The 9987-nt window shown below is 39.3% G+C and overlaps 1 pseudogene; it reads right to left on the minus strand.

Annotated features, from left to right (window-relative positions):
• Positions 1–8492: 8492 nt before the first annotated feature.
• Positions 8493–9245, minus strand: LOC102913928 (peptidyl-prolyl cis-trans isomerase A pseudogene; annotated as a pseudogene).
• Positions 9246–9987: the final 742 nt, after the last annotated feature.

Raw genomic sequence — 9987 nt, forward strand, 5'->3', positions numbered from 1 at the left:
GGATGCATAGTTGAGCCTTTTTTCCTGTCAGAGGTGCACAACTCTGTGCCTCCTCTTCCAGACCTAGCTTTACACATGCCATCTTTAAAAGAAAATCCATCATTGCCCACTAATTTAAAACTAAATTTTGAAAATAGCTTATGGTTAGAATTCACAGAAGTCACATCCGTCACTCTGGGATTGCCAAGAAGAAGAGTGCTGGAACTTTTCCTAATCTGTCTTCTGTTCCTCTGTGAGTGGGTGTTCACACTCACATAGCCTGCATCTTGGCCAGAAAGGTTTACCTCTGGAGGGGAGGTTAGATGAGAGAGCAGACAAATTGTAGCTGGGAGCAGATGCCAGCGTGGAGGTCGCGTGATGGTCCTGCAGTATCAGAGTTCCTGCTGAGAGGGAGATGGCAGTGGAGAGGATGCTTTTAATTGTCCCCAACACTGTCGTGTTCATGGAGAACAGAAAACTATTATTTAAACAGATGGCAAGCCTGTCCATCCATAACCAGGCATTTAATGAGATAACACAGAACAGGCAGGGTTGTAGGTGTGTGAGTCCAGACCATTTTGGAAGACGTCAACTTAATTGCATTTCTATTTTTGTGAAATCTGTTCCCAGATGCCCACCTTGCCCTCTATTCTACCTTCCTTCCTTACCTTTTTTTTTTTTTTGGTCTCTCCTGCCTTTCTGGTTTGGGAGTCATAATTAGGTGGACATTTCCTTCTGGGCTTCCAGTGCCATTTTCTCAATTGGAAATGAAACAGGGAAAGCTCTGGGAAGCTTAAGCTAGAGGGCTCAGGTGAAGATTGCTACCCTGCTCTCTGTGCACATTTCCTCTTCCAGAAACTTGAAATTGTAACCTCTTTTTCACAGCACTTTTTAAATGTTTGAAAAATGTCATGTATAAAAAGGAAAGTTCAAGTACAGAGCCAAACCCTTAGTAGGTGTTTCTTATGCCTTGAATCAGAAATATTCTCCAAGGGCCCTCCCTGCACTGTTCCCTAGCTGCTGGAGCTGTCTGGGGAAGCTGTGCATCCATTAGCAGGTAGAAACCAGATAAAGTTCACCTGTATGGTTGGACATGTGACTGTTACAGCATGGCTCAGGATCTCCTGTTATTTTCTGTTTCCTGACCCATACCATGTGAACAAACTGCTCTCCAAGTCCTTTCTGCATTACTGAGCTGCGGCACAATGCTTTGCAGTCTGCCATCGAGGACTAAAGTTCTAAAGTCACGAGCCAGAATAAACCCTGCCTCCCTCAAGATTTTCAGTCAGCTGTTTTTACAGTACAACAGCAAAGTCTTTGGTACAGTCCTTAATAATAAAAAACAAAAAGCAGAGGAGGCTTCTCTTTTTAATATATTCAGGTTATTTACTTATTTATTTATTGGAGTTTTAAGGATGAATTAACAACCTTTCAAATGCTAGGTCGGTGCTCTATCATTAAGCTACTGTGGTGGTTTGAAGGAGAATGGCACCCATAGGCTCCCATATTTGAATCTGTGGCCCCTGCTTGGTAGAACTGTTAGGGAAAGATTAGGAGGAGTGTCATTGGGGGGTGGGGTTGGAAATTTCAAAAGCCCATGCCATTCCTAGGAGCCCCTCTTTGTCTCTCTCCTCTGCCTCATGCTTGTGGATCAGATGTAAGTTCTTAGCTGCTGCTCCAATGCCATGCTGCCTTCCTGCCTCTCTGCTCCCACCACGATGGTCATGGACTCATCTCCTGAAATGTAAGCAAGTCCACAATCAAATGCTTTCTTTTATCATGGTAATGGTGTCTCTTTACAGCAATAGAACAGTAAACAGTAGCACCCCAGTCTTTGTTTTTAAATTTTTAACTTTTAAAGATTTCTGAGATTATCCAGGCTGGCCTGAACTCATTCTATAGGTACAAGTAGGCTTTGTAATTCTGGTCCTATTGTCTCAGCCTCCCAAGTAAGTGGGATTACAGACCCTTGCCACCACACATAACCCAGTTATTCTTAAATGTAAAATTTTAGGATCCCCTGCGTCATTCCTCTCAATTGGTTGCAGGCATTTGGTACCTTGAATATTTGAGGGTATTATGTAAGATAAGTGTATAATAGTCATGATACATTTGTCTTTTTTTTCATTGAGACATCTGAATTTCTGCTACCCTAAACAAAAACATCACCCTCTATTCTTCCATAAGCTGGTTCGTGCTGGTGAATAAACCCTGCATGTTCAAGTCAACAAAAGTTCAGTTCTATAAAGACCTATGTATGAAACTATCATACTGCAGGTGCTGTGAAAAAAGCAGATATTGTGGCACTTTTTTTTTAATCATTGTGGGATTTGGATAGTGTGTTGCCATAAGGATCTGAGTACTCTCTGCTCTGACAGGTGTGCCTTTACTGGTCTTCGTTAGATGATGCTCACAGAAGGGTTCCAGACTAGAAAAGTCTCACTGTCCACTCATATATACAACCTCTCATATGGCATGGCTTGCATACTCACATAAATTAACAAATCATAACATTGTTGTAGGTTCTGATTTAGAAACAAGTTTATTTTTGGCAATTGTGGGTATCACAGATGAAATACTAAAAACACAGATTTATGGGTTTATTGTTTTGTTTGTTTATTTGCAAACACTCTTACTATGGAACCCAGGTGTGCCAAACCTTCACTTTTCCTGCTATATTTCCTGTCCTGCTTATTTTTATGTCAATTTGGCACAAGCTAGAGTCATCTGGGAAAAAGGATCCTCAACTGAGAAACTGCCCTCCACTAGACTGACCTATATGTGTCATTTTATTATTTAATGATGGATGTGGGGGCAGAGTCCATGCCTACAGATATTGCCACCCCTGGACAGGTAGTCCTGAGATGTTAAAAACAAACAAACAAACAAAACAACAACAAAAAAGAAACAAAAACAGGCTGAGCAAGTCATGAGGAATAAGCCAGCAAAGAGTATTCCTCCATGGTCTATTTCAATTCCTGAAGCAATGGAGTGTGACCTGAGTGTTGTAAGCTGAAATAAACCCTTTCTTCCTCAAGTTGCTTTTGGTCACAATGTTTTATCACAGTGATTAAAAACCCTAAGACACCTCCTGAGTACTGAGGTTCTGAGAGCTTGTCACTCTGCATGACTATTTTATTAAGAGCATAAATGCAGAAGTTAAGGCAATGGAAGTGGGCAGAACTGATAACTAAGCAGGAGCTTGTAAGCGCCACCTTCTAAATGAGATTCTTTTAGTTTTATTATTTTAATTTTTGAGGTTATAACATTTCTACTTTCCATTTCCTCCCTACAAACCCCCCTGATATATCCTTTGTTTGCTCTCTTTCAAATTCATGGCCTTTTTAATAACTTGTTATTGCATGTATGTATGTATATACATGTATATTCCTAAATATAGCTTACTCAGTCAATATCATGTTGCTTGTATATACGTTTTCAGGCCTGATCATTTACTACTGGATAACAAACCAATGTCTTCTTTCTTGGGGAAGATTATGTCTCCTGTTCCCAGCATTTCTCAGTTGCCTGTAGTTGTTTGTGGAGGGTTGAGGCCTCATGGAATTTTTGCCTGTCAACTTTGGCATGTTTGTTGGTGTCCTACTCGTTCAGCTCACATTTGGGCAGTGATGTTTGTGAGACTTGATGGATGCAGTTTATGACATCACTAAGAGACACAATCTCACAGCAAACTCCCTGGTCCTCTGGCTCATATAATATTTTTGCCCTTCCTCTGCAATGTTGCCTGAGCCTTAGGTATGGGAGCGTTTTGTAGATGCATCCATTGAGACTGGGGCTCCACAGCTCCACATTTAGATTGGTTGTGGTTTTCTGTAGTGGTCTGTGTCTGTTGCAAAGAGAAGTTTCTTTAATGAGGGGTGAAGATTACATTTAGCTGTGGGTATAAGGACAAACGTTTAGATTGTTGTTAGAGATTATGTTGGCTTAATAAGGTAGTGGTTGTGGGTGCTCCTCCAATATCCATGGCTTCACTATCACTGATCAGTTAGCTAGTTTCCAGTATCAAACAGGTTTTACCTCTTGATGAACAGGTTTTAAGTCCAATTAAAGAGCTGTTGGTTATCACCAAGCTATGTAGGCCACTAGTTTACCCTTAGGGTTAATGTGGTACCATGCTAGTCATTGATATGATTCATAGGTGTCATAGGCTTTGGGTTGATTGCCTCTCTCCTTTGAAAGCTTGCATGGTGCCTCCTTAAGAAGGAGGCCTTCAGGTTAGCTCTCTCGCGGGGACCGATGGACCCTCTGTCTGAAGTGCATGTTGTCTTCAGTAATAAACACTTACCTTCTACCTCTAGCAGCTAATCAAGGACAACAACAGTAAGCTGTGTATAATGGGATAAAACTCTCTTATTATGTGAGTTTCATCTAAGACTTTCATTTGCAAACTTTCTTTAAATAACTTAATATAATGTTTATGATCTCAATTTTCATTTCAAGTTGTTTAAATTTTGTTTATAAAAAATGCAACTTACTGGTTCCTTTACAAAAATGTCTTACTTTGATAATTGCCTTTTAATTTCATGAATTTGGTTACAGTTCATTTAGCGGAGGTATTGTATGCTTGGGAATAAGTCATCGATTATAAATGTTTGAATATTTGAAACTTGGGAGTGTGCAGTACCCACTTTAATGGTGACTGAACTTGTTCATTGCTTTCCTATAGCTCTTTATTTGGCAAACATTATCAAACAGTTCCATGTGGAGGTCACAGGGACTTTTGGCTATTAGTTTAAGTAATATAGCATGATAAGATCTATAAAGGAGACTATGATTTGGTATAATTAAGTAGTACTTTATCTGGCATTATTGGAACAGACTCAATAGTATGGATGAGACAAAAGTCACTCCAATAGAAGGAAACATTTGCCAGGTTGGCAAGTGGAAGACTGTATTGGGTAGCCATTCCAGCTTTGATCTGGAAGTTTCAACCCCCATTGAGGCTTCAGTAACTGTCACACCAACAAGGCAGGGCCAAGAGAGGACCCTGAAGGCCCGAGATCCAGATGCGCTGGCTCTCTTGGTTCCTGGACCCTGGATGCTGGAGGTAGACTGAGTAGAGTTCTCCAGAGAACACTGCCAGACTGTGCTACACCTTTCCCAGACCCTGTAAACTATCCCTTCACTTGTAGGTTACCCCACAAAATAAACCTCCCTTTTAACTATGTGGGGCGGCCTTAATGATTTCACCAATAGAAGACACATAATCTGGGCATGTGCAAAAATTACTGTGTTAGAATACAACATTTAAACTATGTGATGGTTAATCTTCATTGGAAACCTGAGTAGATTTAGAATTACCTGAGAGACACATTCCTTGGTATGTTTGAGGGTGTCTTCGGAGATTTAACTGGGATGAGGATCTGCCAAGACTGTGTGTGGCACTATTACAAGTTGAGTTCCTAGACTGAATTAACAAGTTTGTTTGAATCATAATGGCCCCCACAGGCTCACATGTTTGAATACTTGGTCTTCAGTTGGTGGAGCTGTTTGGGAATGATTTAGAAGTTTGGCTTTGTTGGAAGAGGCATGTCATTTGGAGTGGGCTTTGAGATTTTAAAAGATTCCCATCATTTCCAGTGCTGTCTTTCTCTGCCATATGCTTTTGTGTTAAGATGTGAGCTCTCAGCTATTCCTTTAACCACATCCTTACTCTGCCATTATGGACTTTAAATTCTGCAGCCATAGTACAATTAAACATTTTATTTTATTTTATAAGTTGATTTGGCTTTTTATTTTGTCACAATTGAAAGGTAACTAAGACATCAAGGGAAAAGTAGAAAGCAAATGAGCACCAAAACTCATCTCTCTATATTTCCTGACTTCAGAAACACTGACTAGTGACTATTGCCTTCTGATCAAATGAACTGTAGTCCTCTGAACTATGATTCAAAATAAATTTTTCCTTCTTCAAGTTGAATTTGTCAGGCCTTTTGTTACAGTAACTATGACAGTAACTAACATAACTTATTCTAGTTTTTCAGTGTCAGATGAATAAATTTGCATAACAACAAATTATTATGCATAGGCAATCCTTTAAAAACTGAACTAGAAATTTGGTCTCCATGTTCTCTGTTTTCTCTTGGCTCAATCAACAAGAGTTCTCAGGAGCGTAATGCATATCTTTTATATGTGTTATAGAAAGTTATAGAAAGAACACTATCTTTATGAGATAGTAGGTGCCATGATAGGAAAGATTTTGCTTCAAACAATTGGGACTTCTTTTGGAATAATAAGGTAACCTTCCAAATTGTTACCTATAACAGTATCTAGCACATAATAAATGCTGACTGTCCAGATAGATGGATTGTTGAAAGTTCTGTGAAAGTATTTAAGTGAAGTGATCTGTCTTTTGCTTTACACATATAAGACTTATGAACTACACTAGACACATCTCACAGCTCCTGATAAACTTTACTTAGCTTATTCACCTTGATATATCAAAGGGAGTGACTTATATTAGGTCTTTCACTGCACCCTATAGTAGCTATGTAAACCAGAGCATGCATAAAGGTTCAGAATGATGATGCTGTTTCAGTTGTGTGGATAGTGACAATTTCAGTCACAAAGAGTGGTGGTTCTGTTTCATTCATGTGGAACAGTGTAGTTATTTCAATTATATGGGATATGAGAGCTGTTTCACTTACATGGGAAAGCCAACTTTTCAGTTACATAATGCTGTTTATTATTCGATTTATGATATGCACATTTCCAAATTTCCTCTCTCCCTCTGACCTTCCCTGTGTTCTTCCCTCCATTCTTCCTATTCTCCTTTTCTGTCTTCCTCTATTCCTTCCTACTCCCTTTTTTTACTTTCTTTATTTGAGGAGATTTTATTTCTTAGCTATCTAGCCTGAAGCCATGCATACACTAGGCATGTCCTCTACTATTTAGCTATATTTCCAGCCTACTTTTTTTTTTCAAGAAAATGCATTTTTGATCACCAATACTGAACTTGTAGTAGTTAGTAACAATAACAGGCATGTGGCAACAATCAACTTGCATTTGCAGCTTAAACATATGTAATTGTGAATGCCAGACTTTCAAGAGTTACATCAGGTTTGAAGTAGCCTCCTCAGATCCCAACCTTTTATTAATCCATAGGCATCCTTGCTGATGATCTTTATGGTTTAGATATGACCCAGAGACCACAGGTTAAAATGTTTGTCCTCACTGTGATGGCATTAAGACTGAGACCTCTGAGAGGTTAGGCCTAGTGACAAGATATGGGATACACTGTCTTCTAAGGGACTAATTGGTTCCACTGCTACCTTGGTTAGCTCCTGAGGATTATAAGAGATCAAGAGTGACCCTGGTTCCTTTTAGACTTCTTATTTCATCATGTGGTCTCTCCATCTTACATGTGTTCTTGCCTTTACTCTAGAATTTGTCTAAGACTTTCTCCAGAACTAAGAAAATATTGTCATTTCTTTCAACCTCTAAAATTCTAATTATACCTCTTTTCCTTTGAAAGTACCAAGCCTCATTTATTTTATTACAGCAAATGAATCAGGTGGTTACTATTACATACATGTTAAAGATAAAATAAATGATGAGCAAAGAAAATAACTTTCCACAAATCTTCATCAAGAATCTAGGTTTTAGTAGATTTTTGCAATTGATTTGTTTGTGTTGTGGTTTGTAATCCAGAAGTTATGATGGCTATACTTCACTAAGATGTAGCTTATCAAATACAATTATAGTTTTAGGACAGGTATAAGATAAAATACAATTTAAGATATGAAAACTCAATGATCACCAGTCCTCTCCTGGTGTTTACACTCAGGCCTTCTGTCAGTTTTCTCCACTCAAAAGACCCCCTTCCTTTCACACCTGTTGATCCTTCTGGCTGGAGAGCTGTTCCCTAAACAATCACAATCTTTCTGGTATAATTAAGTCATTTTCTTACTTTACCATGAAAACTTAATTTTTTTCCTTCACAGCATCTTCTATAGTATTTTATGTATTTACTTTGTGTTTGTTTGGTTACTTCTATGTTTCTTCCTCAGAAGCATGAGCTACATCTGTTCATAGTTTCTTCAGCTGGAGTTGTTTAACAGAATATTATAGACTGGATGATTTAGATAGCATGCATTTATTACTATGCTTTGAAGCCTAAGAAGTCCAAGTTCACAACCAATATGATTGGACTCTGGCTTTTCTTCCTTAATTGTCACATGACTTAGAGAAAGCTAACACTGAAAATAAATAATCTCATCCCAGAAAAATCAAAAAAAGGGAAACACACACACATACCACCACCACCAATAACAGCAACAAAATAATAGGAATCTAATTGGTCATTGATATATCTCAATATCAATAGACTCAATTCCCCAATAAAAAGACACAGAGTAACAGAATGAATACAAAAACAGGATTCATCCTTCTAAGAATCACACCCCAACATCTAGGATAGACATCACCTCAGGGTAAAGAGTTGAAAAAGATATTCCAAACAAATGGACCTGAAAAGCAAGCTGGTGTAGTCATTTTTTTTTAATGGTTCTTACTTAGTTTTTATTTATAATCATAAACTTAACTCTGCAATCCAGCTAGACTTGGAGGGGAATGAGGAGAATACGGAACCCAGAGAACTTCAGTGAGAGCAGAGATTACAGGGTACTGCGAGCAGATGGGGTGGGGGTGCTCTCCTGAGCTACCGAAGGAATGGTCTGGTGGGTAAGAAGCCCGCAAGTCAAAAGAATTAGAGTTGTCCACAGTCGGAAATGGTGATCTTCTTGCTGGTCTTGCCATTCCTGGACCCAAAACGCTCCATGGCTCCCACGATGTTCATGCCTTCTTTCACCTTCCTGAAGACCACGTGTTTGCCATCCAGCCACTCAGTCTTGGCGCTGCAGATGAAACACTGGGAACCATTTGTGTCTGGTCCAGCATTTGCCATGGACAAGATGCCAGGACCTGTATGCTTCAGGACGAAGTTCTCATCCTCAAATTTCTCTCCGTAGATGGATCTGCAGCCAGTGCCATTATGGCGTGTGAAGTCACCACCCTGGCACATAAATCCTGGGATAATCCTGTGAAAGGAGGAACCCTTATATCCAAATCCTTTCTCTCCAGTGCTCAGGGCACGGAAGTTTTTTGCTGTCTTTGGAACTTTGTCTGCAAATAACTCGAAGGAGACGCGGCCCAAGGGCTCGCCATCGGCAGTGATGTCGAAGAATACGGTGGGGTTGACCATGGTGGCTGCAGCAAGCGGCGACAAGGGGACAGCGGCGTCTGCAAAGCGGGCTGGTGTAGTCATTTTAATATCTAATAAAATAGACGTTAAACTGAAACTAATCAAAAAAGATAGGGAAGGACACTATATACTCATAAAAGAAAAATCCTCCAAGATGATATTTCAATTTTAACATCTATGCACCAAACACAAGGGCACCCAAATTTGTAAAAGACTACTAAAGCTTAAATCACATACTGACCCTCTCACAATAATAGTGGGAGACTTCAATAACCCCACTATCACCAATGGACAGGTCATTGAGACGAAAACAAAACAGAGAAATACTGGACCTAACAGATATTCACAGAACATTTCACCCAAACACAAAAGAACACCCCTTCTACTCTGTACATCATGGAACTTTCTCCAAAATTGACCACATACTCCGTCACAACACAAGTTTCAACAGTTACAGGAAAATTGAAATAACTCTCTGCAGCCTATCAGTCCACCGTAGATTGAAGTTGGACATTAACAACAACAGAAACAACATAAAGCTTACAAACTCATGGAAACTGAACAACTCTCTATGGAATGAAAAATGGGTCAGGACAGAAATTTTTAAAAAAAAAAAGAAATTGAAGACTTTTAAAAATTCAATGAAAATGAATACACAGAACACCCAAACCTATTGGACACAGTGAAAGTGATTCTAAGAGGAAAGTTCATAGCACTAAGTGCCTACATTTAAAGACGCACACACACACACACACACACACACACACACACACACACAGAGAGAG

Source organism: Peromyscus maniculatus, chromosome 5 (assembly GCF_049852395.1).
Source record: "Peromyscus maniculatus bairdii isolate BWxNUB_F1_BW_parent chromosome 5, HU_Pman_BW_mat_3.1, whole genome shotgun sequence".
Lineage (NCBI taxonomy): Eukaryota > Metazoa > Chordata > Mammalia > Rodentia > Cricetidae > Peromyscus > Peromyscus maniculatus.